Source organism: Anomalospiza imberbis, chromosome 5 (assembly GCF_031753505.1).
Source record: "Anomalospiza imberbis isolate Cuckoo-Finch-1a 21T00152 chromosome 5, ASM3175350v1, whole genome shotgun sequence".
NCBI classification, from domain to species: Eukaryota; Metazoa; Chordata; class Aves; order Passeriformes; family Viduidae; genus Anomalospiza; species Anomalospiza imberbis.
In genome coordinates, this window is record NC_089685.1 from 7179933 (window position 1) to 7190062 (window position 10130).

General features: G+C 45.0%; 1 long non-coding RNA gene across 1 annotated transcript; it reads left to right on the plus strand.

The window, feature by feature from the left end:
- The first annotated feature begins 2082 nt into the window (after positions 1-2082).
- On the plus strand, positions 2083-7482 carry LOC137473666 (uncharacterized). The gene is made up of 2 exons (XR_010998920.1): positions 2083-2232; positions 7171-7482. It is a non-coding gene; the product is annotated as an uncharacterized lncRNA (long non-coding RNA).
- Positions 7483-10130: the final 2648 nt, after the last annotated feature.

A 10130-nucleotide genomic window follows, 5' to 3' on the forward strand; every position in this document is an offset into this window, starting at 1 on the left:
TTTGTTTTTGGAGAAGCTGCTCTTTTCCGCTGGAAATTCAGGAGGAACCAATATCACCTTTGTTTTGCTGGAAAAATCTATTGCAAACTCTGCTAGAGGAGGAAGAGCTGCGTGTGTACCCAGGGAGATAGAGAGATCTGAGCTCTTTAATGCAGCTGGGCATGGATCTGAAAGCCGAGCATTCCCAAACTCCTTGTCTTTGCAAGCAAGGTGCTCCTATTTTCCCCCTTTGTGTAACAAAGGAAGAGGCACTGAGTGCTGACACCCAGCAGGGCACCACTGGGGCGCTGACATCACAAACAAGGACTGGGTCGTGCTCAGGACTGCTGAAGTCAAAGAGGGTCCTGTGCAGATCCAGGCACCTGGGGCTTATTCCATGATCACGGCCCGGACTGATGCACGTGATCCCACACTGAGGCAAAGCTCCCATTGATCTTCATTATGCAGGATGAGGATATGAGTGAGATGGGACTGAGGAAACACTTGAAGAACAAGAGACTTTTAAAAGTATTTTGATTCTAATTCCTTGCTTTAAAGCTGTAACCGTGATCTACGGTGATAATTTGTGCAGCAGATCAGTAGTAAAAGTATTGTGCAGTCAGTGTGATATTGCAAATGGGAATTTAATAATTGCTGATAATTTTAGAAATGTTGTCTTGTAAAAAAAAGACATAGGAATAAGTGATAATCAAGGGTGAAAGAATTACTGCTGTTGATTTAAAAGCTTGCTGAGGCAGATTTTAAATCCCAAAGCCAGAGCATTTCTTTTAGCAAATAAAAATGCAAAGAGGAACAGACTGGTGGAGTCTTGTTCGAACAACTGGCAGGCAAGTAGCAGTAAATCATGCAAAAAAACATTTCCTAAACTTTCCCTTTTAATAAATTAGGTGTTGTTTGTAAAATAGCTTGGGAGAACATGTTAACACAGAACTGCTAGCTAGATAACAAGCCAAATCCATCTCTGCATTTCAGCCCAATTGCACCAGGGATGAATTTGGCTCTGTGTCTCTACAAACATGAATCAAGCTGTTTGCATTTTGTCATCACACTATCCCTGACCCAAGCGTATACATTTCCTTGGCAACAGCAATTAAAAGCCTGACAAAAACACTACATATTATCTGCATTATTTTTTCTTCCTTAGCAAAAGTTGTATTTTCCCACTCCTGCCCCTCCCTAAGTAAGGAAGATTAAGGGGCCCATCCAGTTTCCTGTGAAACTGAAGATAAAAAATTCCTCTGGTTTTGACAGCACCAGCAGTGCTTTCTCCATTTAGTGATAATTTATTTGATTGATGGCTGAGTCCCAGGCAGCAGTCCCAGCTCTGTTGGCTCTGCGCTTGGCTTCTAAAATGTCTCTTGTCCACGGCCGTGGCCATTCTCTTCCAAAGAAAAGAGGAAGGCTGATGCACCAGTGATGCTCTGGAAGCCTTCTGGGTTCCCAGGTGTTTGGGGAGATAGCATCAATTAATAGGGATTTCTTTGGGAAATTCATCAAAAGTGTGAGCTACATGGGTATTTTGGGACCATGTGTATCTATTTAACCAAGAGATTCACCCTCATAATAATAAATAATAAACCCTCATAAAATAATAATAATAAACCCTCGTAGGTTTATTCTCTATGGAATATTTTGATATATTTAAACCCTCTTCCAAACCCTTTTCAGACTTCTCTTCATGATTCAATGCAATCCAAGACTAAATAAAGTGTATAATCTAGTAATTGCAGGAATTTCCATAATGGCTTTTCTCAGCTAGATATTCCAATTAGAATGAGACAATTTGCATGTGCATCAGTTATAATGTACAAAATAATATTTAGTGGGCAACAGCAAGCCTCTGCTCAGAGCAGTGTAGATCCCCATCTTTAAGGAGATTTTCATGCAAATAAGTTTAGTCCTGTCAAATTCTCTTTTCAGAGGGAACCCAATGAGTGTTTCAGGGTATATGCTCCCAGGCTTTTGGCAGTTGCTGCATCTGAGGTTGGGGTATTTATTCCCTTGCAGAGAGCTGAGCTGTTGACAATGGAAACTCTAATGAGCACTCACCTCTGCTGGAGATAAAAGTTGCCTCTGCTCACTTGTAGCCTTCCAGCTGGGATTGCAAGGAGCTGGGAGATGACCAGAGTCATCACACCCACTGCAGTCAGTGGTTCAAAGAAAAGACTGTTGTTATTGGCTGCATCTGAGAAACTCACCAAGGTGCCCTGTGAAGTTTTTACCTGACTAATGGTAAGAAAAACAGCAAGAGACAAAAGCAAAATGTTTCCCTCCTGCTTTGAGTGTTTGCATGGCAACATGATAACCCCACTGCCAGAATCAGCAGCCCTTTTCCATTAGCAAAACTAAGCAGTCCATACCAGCACACCGAAAAGGAGCCCAAATCTGCTTTTTGCAGCTTCTGAGAGACAGCTGTGGGGGAGTGAGGGGGGGGTGTATTTTCCACATCTGTTTCCTCCATCCACCTCTGGTTTGCTGCTGCAGGGCAGGAAACACATTGCTCCATGCACCAGCAGCTGACCCCTCCGGGAGCCAGCCTGGGAGAGGGGCTGGAAGTCCTTCACACTTCATCTGGTGAAGCTTTGAAAACATGGATTGCTATTAAACCCAGCCTGACTTGCTGTGTCAGGCAGCAGTCTGAGCAGAGTGTGTTTACTTTGGGTATAGTAAAGAAAAAAGAAAAGGGCAAAAAATAATTCAGTGAAGGGAAGGAAAAACAATGAAACCTGGCCTCACCAGCAATGTTTCGATAGCTGTGCATGTCAGTGTGAGGAGCTGGCTTCACAGATATGCCCTGGCTGTCCTTTCACATTGACCTGCTGATCAGTCCTGCCAAGAGTCCCCTTATTTGCCCACTTTTCTCTGCTTCATAAATCTCCTTCAGGATGTCCTCTGTGCAAGAGGAACCACGTCCGAGTCTTTCCTGCTGTGAACAAATCCCTAAAAGTCCATCACCTAACTCCAACTCCTTCCCTGTCGCACCCCAAAGACCCCAGTCCCAAGGCAAGGTTGTCCCCTCTCTGCCCTGTCCCCCTGAAGTTCCCCTTTAGCCTTTACATGCTTCAGGGTACTGGCAGCCGTGTGACACCACAACATGATCTGCCAAACTCTCACATTTGCTCCAGTGCTTCTTTGGGGCACGTGGCTGTTGGAACTTGCAAGGCTGTTTGCCATAGCAAGAATGTGTCTCTATTTCTAAGGCTTCAAAACACAGAAAAATATGTTGTTCTTCCCCACCCATCCTCTCCTGACAAAGAATGTTTGTGAGCAATTGAAGATAAACACTTGCAATAAAAAACTTGTCATCTCTTTTCCCAGTAAGCTCTCGGCATCTGGCCCCTGTCTTTACTGCAAAGAGATAAGTTCCCTTCCTGATTTCATCCAGCTCATTTTCACACTTTCCAAAACTTGAAGCTTGCACACTGACAAACACTTGAGACTGATAGAGAATAGCCTGTGTTAAGCAAAAACACCAGCCAGGTCTTCACTGTGCCACAGCCTTTCCCAGAATCTCCCACAGCACCTTATCTAGTGCAGCAGAGGCCAGGGTGTCATTTCAGAGGTCAGCTCTTCAGCTTGGGTGTCCCAATGCACTTATGGGGGGCCCTACTGAGGCTGACTCCCTCTTTAGAAAGGGAAGGGAGACAAAAGGAAAAAGAGGTTGTAGTTTTAAGAGATTTCTAGGTCTTGCAGCAGAAATGAGAAGGCAGCACTGCTTTATACCTATGAAGAATACAATGGATTCCTTTGAGGCAGGCAGAGCGTGCAGAGAGTTGTGCCCCCCTCAGATGTGCACAGGTTCCCATGGCTGGGTCACAGGGAGGCTGTGCAAGGAGGAGAGTGAGAGATGCCAAGGGCAGTAGCAGAGCAAGGACAACACGAGGTACTCTGAGGTGACATCGTGACTCCCTTCAACATTTGTCGCGTCATAAGCAAAAATCAGTCCGAGGCAGTGTTGTCTGTCCCGCACTGGGGAGGATGTGCCTTCGTCTTCACCTCACCCTCACCTCTTAATCCCCAGCATTCTCCTCAATGAGACGTGCTGGGAATGCTCAGCAGATACGTGTGCAAATGAATCCCTGGTGTGCACAGAACTGCAGGGTTTAGTGTGGGGTGTTGATATAGCTCTAGGATTATATACAATTAGACTGTCTAGACCACATTCAGCAGGGATGTGGATGGGGTGAGGATTACCAGCTGGGAAATCAGATATTCAGTGAGAGGGTTGGCAGCTGGGTTGGGGCAGGAGAGGAAGCCAAGTGGAAATGTAAGAAAGCATGGAATAAATTGCCACCAGGGCCGGATGTATTGTACAATCTCAGCTTCCTTGCACTGGCTGTTCCCCGTGCTCTTCTGCAACAGCTCAGCCCTTTGCAGTCTTGCACATCTTTCCTCCTCCAGACCACTGTTGGCATGGAAAATGGCATTGCTTTCCTTTAACACTGGGTCAGTGAGACACAAATTGGACAATGAACATAGAATCATAGAGTTCTTTAGGTTGGAAAAGACCCTTAAGACCATCAGCTCCAACCATTAAGCCAGGACGGTAAAGTCCACCATTAAACCATGTCCCCAAGTGCCACATCCACATGTCTTTTAAATCATTCCAGGGATGGTGATTCCTCTTGGTTCATACAGAGGGACTGTGGCAGAACAAAACCTGAACCCACGTCCCCAGGATGTTCTTCTAATCCTTGGACTATACTCACATCCATGGTTCTTCCCTTCCAGTCACCTGGAATGTTCACCTTGTAACCAGGTGTAGGAGTACTCCTACAGAAATCAGAGCCATGGTCTATCTGACGTGCCACAGCATGAACTTCTCACGCTGAAAACAAAAATGTCCTGTTTCATTCATCTTGATATTCCCTGCAGGCAATGGGGCCCAAATCTACCCCTGCACCGATGCTGATGGAAGAGATGCACAGGGAAGGTGACTTGTCCCTCCTCAAGCTCATGCACAGAGGTTGTTTTCCCCACAGGAAGCAGGTATAGGGGTGCTCTGGGGACACTGCATGGCCCTGCTGGGACGTGGTGGGCACAGACCACCCTGGGTGGATGGCCCCTGCTCTGGCTCCTTTGCGTTGGGCTGTGCTTTGCCTGGCACTGCTGTTCTGAAGCCAGATGGTCCTGCAGCTTGTTGCTTCTTGCAGATGGGCTCTGCCAGCCTCAGCAGACGGATCTGAGGGGCCTCAGAGAGAGCAGGAATCTGCATTTGCTGAAGCGTAGGAGCTATTTTAAACACATCAGCAAAGTCTAGCATGGAGAAGACCCTGCTGCCTCAGAAGCATATTTAGCCCATCTGATACAGAAACCTGACCATATTTTACAGAGCACATCATGCTTGCTCCAGGCATGGTCTGGGACTGGGATGCTTTATGCAGTTCCAGCGATTAGGGAGGAGAGCACTTTCTCCAGGAGGAAAATCACCGTTTTTCATTGCATGAGCTGGAAAACCAAGCACCTAAATTCATCTGCTTCTTTATTTACTCCTCCTTCAGTGTTGTTGGAGGATCTTCAGGTACCTCTTGGCACCAATTCTGTACCGTCCCACTCTCCACACTGAAATAGGACAGGAGGTTGGTGGGGGGGAAAGTGAATTTTTTGCAGTGCTGTTCAATCTGTGCTGTGAGCAGCAGCCCTGCTTGTTGGTGTCCTGCCTGCTCTGACCCCAGAGCACCAGGAGCTTTCATCCCTTCTTGGGTAACTGTTTTTATGCTCAGGGCATGGCTTGGTGCTGATGAGTGTGGGTGCTTTTGTACTGTCTGTAGCAGAAAGAATAGAAATTAATTTCTCTCTGCTCTAGTCAGCCCTTACATCACAGATATTACACAATCTCCAGCTCTTTGCAGTTTCCAGCAATACTTGGCTTTGTGCAACTCCTCAGTGGCTTTCCCTGTCTCCTCTTGGCCCTTGGAGATGTGCTGCTGCTCACTGACATGCCACTTTCTGCAGGCTGGAAACAGAAAATACTCTGCTGACTTTTTTGGCTCTAAGGATGCACTTTCCAGTCTGAACAAACCCCAAGAAACCTGAGGTTTTAATCTTGCTGCATGACAAGCAGCAGGAGCCATAGGTGTGGGGTGCTTGGGATGTATCCCACCACACCACAGCTGGCAAAACAAATCTTTCCACAAAGTTTTCACCACCTGCCCAGCTTCCTCCCCACAGGAAATCCAGCCTCCCCCACTCCTGGAGACAAGAGCTGGACCTTTGTTTGCAGCTCCCCTTTCACAAATAAAACCAGTGCTGTAAACACAGTGCCACTAAATGTGCAGAGCAACACTCAAAGATTGGAAGATAATGGTGAGTTTTTTTTCTACCGACTTGGGTAAGAGGAGCTGCCAAATCCTTGAACTGTGTGCAAACAGCTCCTTGTTACTGAAATTTGCTTTCCAGCAGCACCCTAAGGTGTTTTCTGCTTTGTATGCACTCAGTTTGAGAGACTGGTTGGGATTTTAAGAGGAGAGAATTACGAACAGATCCAACCTAGATACAAAACTGATCCATCAGGAAGAGTTTAGCTGCAGGGAGTGTGACATGCAAATGGATAGGAACAACATGGGAATCACTACACTGGGTCTGACCTGAAGTCCAGCTAGATGAGTATCTCACCTCCAAATAAGTCTGAAATCAGTGACTTCAAGAACAGATAAATATATCCCTTCAGTTATGAAGATTATATTTCCCTTCTAGAAGTGCTAATAGTTTAAACACCCTTAAATTTGGTCTTTTTATATCTCTCCTGCCCTAACTATCCCCATACAAGTTCTGTATGTCCCAAACTCTCCCATAAAAAGGGTCTCAAGACTGAAGAATTTAAAGAATTTGAACATTATATGAGCCTTCATTTACCTCCTCTGTACATAGTACTTCATTGCCTTGAGTTAAAAGAAAAGGGACTATAAGAAGAAATAATAGATTTAGGTTGGATATTAGGAATCATTTCTTCACTGAAAGGCCTGTCTGCTAGGAGCCTTTCAGGACACACAAAGAATATGCCCAAAGTCTTATTCTCCAGGAGGACAGGAGAGGGAATGTCCCTCCTCACACGAGCAGATGTGGAGAGGGGCAGCTCATCTGGATCCTTGCACACAGACTTTCCTGAAATACAGCATGGAATGCAATATTTTTTAATATAAAAACTTACTACTTTTTTCTTTTCTAAAGTTGTTTTCTAAGAACTGTTAGCTTGGAGCAGCAGGAGAATCCCAAGTGAGAAATAAAAACCTGGATCAAGTCTGTTGTGCCAAAGTGGCTGATCTCTCACTGAGCACAGAGGAAGACAGGGAAAGAATCTGGAGGATACAAAAGGCTGGAGGAAAACTCCTTGCAGAAGCTTCCAGGAGAGGATTTCTACCTAGCAGGTCTGCCAGAGGTTCAGTACTCCCTAAAAGCAATGTTGACAACAGATTGTTCTCCTGGAATTTGCTTTGGGAAACAACTTTTATTATTAAAAGCAAAGGCTTTAATTGGTCAGAAGTTTTGCTGACTCTGTTTCAAGGATACTGATACTTTAACTGTGAACATTAATTCCTCCAGTAAGAAGTTTTTAATGGCTAGGGATCTATGGTGGTCCAAAAGTAGTTTAAATATAAGTGATTTATATTTTCTATTTAAAAAAAAGCAGAAGGTGAGGAAAGTTTCACTGAGCACAATGAAAGAACTCTGGATTTATATGGAATAAAATAATAACCAGGCTGAACTGCCAAACCCCTTAATGACCACATTCCCTTTCCAGAGATGGAAAAAGAGGAGGACCCGCACCTTTTTTTTTCTTCAATGTCACATTTCCAGGAATCTCTTTGCTTTGTTTTTCACATCAGGATTAGAAGAGGTAGGGATAAGATATCAAGATAAAGGTCATCCTTAAGTATATTTATTCTGATTGAAAGTAGGAAATACCAGAAATCCCTCCAGATTCCCAACTCCACTTGGCCATTTCAAGAAACACAGCAAAATCCCCCATTCTGTGCTTGCCTATCAACCACACCAAAAGGGAAACTGCAAACCATCTGCTTTTTGGAAAGCAATACCCAAAGCAGTTTGTTCCTGAGCTGGCTGGTGCTTCAGGCCCTCACCTTCTCCATGTCAGCAACCAAGGGCAGGGAATGGACCCTGCAGAGGACATCCCCATCTCCTTGGCATCTGGGGGAACTGCCAAGGAACCCTCCCTCTGTCTGCCCCTCTCCAGATGGGCTGTGACAAAGGCTCCTGCTGTCAGGAATGACAGGTCAGGGCTAGTTCACCAGACATGAAAGGATCTGCTCTCTGGTCCCTGACATGTTATGTGGTATTTGTATTTTGGATCAAGTCACATGTGCCATGGGTTGTTATTTTAAATTATATTCAAGGTGTGTGCGGTATATTTGCATCCTGGGCTGCAGGAAGGGATTTTTTTTTAAAGTTCTTATTTTTGTCTCAATGTAAGCAAACAGACTATAATTTGGGAGAGCTGCTGATGCTTTGAGCAAGAAAAGAATTTTTGTCAATGGAGGGGAAGCTACGTTGAGGGAGCTCCATGTAATAAAACACCCGCATGCCTTGGACCCTTTCTTCTCTTTTATTTTCCAGTTCAGCTTCCCATTTATACATGGCATTGCAGAGGGGAACACACATAAACCCCACAATAGGTGCTGTGTAACAGGGATGGAAACAATCCAGATCTTCCTATCCACAGACTCACACTCTTCCTGCAAAGTCATGACTGGCTTGACCACCAGTCACCACACAAAGAAAACTGCAGTGTGCTTGAGGGAGGTTAATCTGGATCATGATGTATTTGCTGGTTTGTAAGACCCAAATCAGAGGTTGAACTCTGTTGGGATCTGTGATATTTAGATGCTCCTGAGATTGTAGAAAGTCTCTGTCTTTCAGCCCTGCTGCCAAAGAAGGAGTCGTAATTTGTCTGTGCTGGTTTTCAAGGTTGTTTATTTCTTCTTATCTAAAATATTTTCTCTCTGACCTGCAGCAGGTCTGTCTTGCAGGACAGTGTACGGGGCTCTGCTCCTCAGTGGGATGTTACAAACATTATATACCAAAAACTACGTGTGCTATATTTACAATAACATGCCAGTACCTATCACCCATGCTGAACAGTGTGTCCCCAGCCTAAACCAATAGAAAAATGCCAATGCCACAGTGAAACACGGAGGGCATGAAGAAGAAGAAAAAGGACAAGGCATGCCCAGTTTCCTCCATCTTGCCCCCTTTGAACCCCTTATCTAGAATCCTAAAATTCTACTTTTGCACCCGTGCCACACTAATTACTACTTGTATCAAACACTCAGAGCTTGTAATTCACCCTGTAAGATTGAAAACTCTTTTCCATGGACAGAGATCAGAGACAGTGTCTTTTGGGGCTCTGTACAGGGGGGCTCCTAATCCCCTGCCAGGGTCCCAGACCTTCCAGGGCAGCCACAGGGATGCCCTGGTTTCCCACAGAACTCCACTCTGCACCAGTGGGTTACTTCTGCAAAATACTTTCTTAGGACCTGCTTCATTTGCCATTTTTTAATCTGCAGCTCCACTTTTGCTCAAGCAGCTTTTTTGCCAAGGGTAGAAACATCTTGGGCAAGTTGAGGCATTTATTATGGTAGCTGCTATCTTAGAAAAGGTTAAAGTTCCAGATCATGAAATATTTCATTCTCTGGCAGCTGTAGAAGGAAGTTGTGGCTTTCTGGAGAAGCCCTGTGAGTAGCAGAGAGCCATGAGCAGAGACCTGCTGAACCCGGAAAACTGTTTTGCAGCTGAGCAAAAATGCAGTTGCTCCAGCGCTGGTTAAAAATACCTGTGGCTTAATCCTGCCAGAATTGAAGGAAGTCTGCCTTAGGTTAAGAAAGGGATTAAAAAAAAAAGCCATTTTGCAACAGTGCAGATGTTTGCTTTAGTGTCACAAACAGCACAGGCTGACCTGAAAGGCTGCAGGAATGAACACACACCCTTGTCTCACTGAGCAGCTCACCGTCCAGAGCTGGCATTTCCTTATTCTTTATCACTAGAAGATTTAATCATCTTCCCTGGTGCAGGAGCAGATGGGCAGCACATCCAGGCAGTCCTTAATATATTAAATTACTGCAGCTACATCCACTTGCCAGTTACCTGCAAAGCCCCTGATTCCTGCTCAGAAA